This window comes from Callithrix jacchus, chromosome 5 (genome assembly GCF_049354715.1).
Source record: "Callithrix jacchus isolate 240 chromosome 5, calJac240_pri, whole genome shotgun sequence".
Lineage (NCBI taxonomy): Eukaryota > Metazoa > Chordata > Mammalia > Primates > Cebidae > Callithrix > Callithrix jacchus.
The window spans coordinates 117336847-117339543 of NC_133506.1; the positions used below are offsets into that span (position 1 = coordinate 117336847).

The 2697-nt window shown below is 45.2% G+C and overlaps 1 non-coding gene across 1 annotated transcript; it reads left to right on the forward strand.

Moving 5' to 3' along the window:
- The first annotated feature begins 2593 nt into the window (after positions 1-2593).
- On the forward strand, positions 2594-2697 carry LOC118154397 (small nucleolar RNA U13). The gene has a single exon (XR_004744260.1). It is a non-coding gene; the product is annotated as a small nucleolar RNA U13 (small nucleolar RNA).

The window sequence follows — 2697 nt, forward strand, 5'->3', positions numbered from 1 at the left end:
GTTGAGTCCATTGTGAAAATGTATTCAAATGACTACTGAGCACTAACAGGGCACGTTTGTCTTTGTGTATCTCTGTATGTGCTGGTACCACCCAATGGAAAAGAAATATGGTCTGGGCATGGTGGCATTTGCCCGTAATCCCAGTACTCTGGGAGACTGAGGCTGGAGGATTGCTTAACACCAGGGGTTTGAGACCAGCTGGGTAACATAGTGAGACCCTCGTCTTCTTTTTTTTTTTTGAAATGGAGTCTCATTCTGTTGTCCAGGCTGGAGTGCAATGGCATGATCTCAGGCATGAGCCATCGCGCTGGCCTGAGACTCTATTTTTAGAATAAAATAAAAAAAAGGAATGGGTTCGGTAGTGCAAGTCTGTCATACCAGTCTTTGGGAGGCCGAGGTGGGCGGATCACCTGAGGTCAGGAGTTTGAGACCAGCCTGGTCAACATGGCAAAATTCCATCTCTACTAAATGTACAGAAATTAGCTGGGCATGATGGCAGGCACTTGTTTGTAGTCCCAGCTACTCCAGAGGCTGAGGCAGAAGAACCACTTTGACCCAGGAGGCGTCACTTTGACCCAGGAAGTGGAGGTCTTAGTGAGCTGAGATTGTGCCACTGCACTCTAGCCTAGGTAACAGAGCAAGACTCTGTCAAAAAAGAAAAGAAAAAAGAAGTCCGGGCGTGGTGGCTCACACCTGTAATCCAAGCACTTTGGAGGCCAAGGCAGGCAGATCACCTGAGGTCAGGAGTTCAAGACCAGCCTGACCAACATGGTGAAACCCTGTCTTTATAAAAAAGAAAGAAAATAAAAGAAAAAATATGGCCGGGTGGGGTGACTCACCACCTGTAATCCCAGCACTTTGGAAAGCTGAGGTGGGTGGCTCATTTGAGGTCAGGAATTCAAGACCATCCTGGCCAATGTGGTGAAACCGTCTCTACTAAAAATACCTAAAAAAAGAAAAGAAAAAAAAAAAAAGAGTCAGGCAAGTTGGCACACACCTGTAGTCCCAGCTACTCAGCAGGCTGAAGCACCAGAATTGCTTGAACCCAGGAGGCAGAGGTTGCAGTGAGCCAGGATTGTGCCACTGTTATCCAGCCTGGTGACAGAGTGAGACTTTGTTTCCAAAAAAAAAGGAAACATGGTTTTTATTTGCATCTGTTAACTCATCTACTTACCCTACAAACAGTTATTGGAAAGTTAATATTGGCGGTGCTATGCTAAACACTGTATATTGAGCAATGAAGAAAATGGACACAATCTGCCAGTTAGAATGGTGATCATTAAAAAATTAGGAGACAATAGATGCTGGAGGGGATGTGGAGAAATAGGAACACTTTGTTGGTGGGAGTGTAAATTAGTTCAATCATTGTGGAAGACAGTGTGGCAATTCCTCAAGGATCTAGAACTAGAAACACCATTGGACCCAGCAACCCATTACTGGATATACACCCAAAGGATCATAAATTATTCTACTATAAAGACAAATGCACACATATGTTTATTGCAGCACTATTTACAACAGCAAAGACTTGGAAGCAACCCAAATGCCCATCAATTATAGACTGGATAAAGAAAATGTAGGCTGGGCGCGATGGCTCATGCCTGTAATCCCAGCACTTTGGGAGGCAGAGGCAGGGAGATCACAAGGTCAGGAGTTCGAGACCAGCCTGACCAACTTGGAGAAACCCCATCTCCACTAAAAATACCAAATTAGCTCGGCATGGTGGCACATGCCTGTAGTCCCAGCTACTAAGAAGGCTGAGGCAGGAGAATGGATTGAACCCGGAAGGTGGAGGTTGCAGTGAACCAAGCTTGTGCCACTGCAGCAGCACTCTAGCCTGGGTGACAGAGCAAGACTCCATCTCAAAAAAATAAAAAAAAGAAAATGTGGCACATATACACCATGGAATACTATACTATGCAGCCATAAAAAAGGATGAGTTCATGTCCTTTGTAGGGACATGAATAAAGCTGGAAACTATCATTCTCAGCAAACTGACACGAGAACAGAAAACCAAACACTGCATGTTCTCACTCATAAGTGGATGTTGAACAATGAGAACACATGACACAGGGAGGGTAACATCGCACATCGGGGCCTGTTAGGGTGGGGGGCTGGGGAGGAATAGCAGGGGGTGGGAGGATAGAGGAGGGATAGCATTAGAAACACCTAATGTAGATGATGGGGTGATGGATGCAGCAAACTACCAATGCACGTGTAAACCTATGTAACAGACTCGCACGTTCTGCACACGTTCCCCAGAACTGAAAGTATAATAAAAAGAAAGAAAGAAAGTAGACACAATCCTTGCCCCCAAAGAGCTTAAAGTCTGACAAAAGAGCTTAAAGTCTGACAAAGAAAGACTTCTAGTTTTTTTGTGATTTTGTTTGTTAGTTTTTCTAGGACAGAGTCTTGCTGTGTTCCCCATGCTGGAGTACAGTGCTGCAGTCATAACTCTGCAGCCCCGAGCTCCTGGGCTCAAGCAGTCTTGCCACTTCACCCTCCTGAGAAGCTGGGAGTAGTTGGGACGACAAGCATGTGCCACCACACCCAGCCAATTAAAAAACAAAATTGTGTGTAGAGAAAAGATCTGATCCTTTTGTAGTGCATGAGTGTGATGACTGGGTGTTCATGGGCATGTGTGAGATGTGCCACCCTTGAACCTTCTTACAATGTTGCTACATTACCATTCTGAGA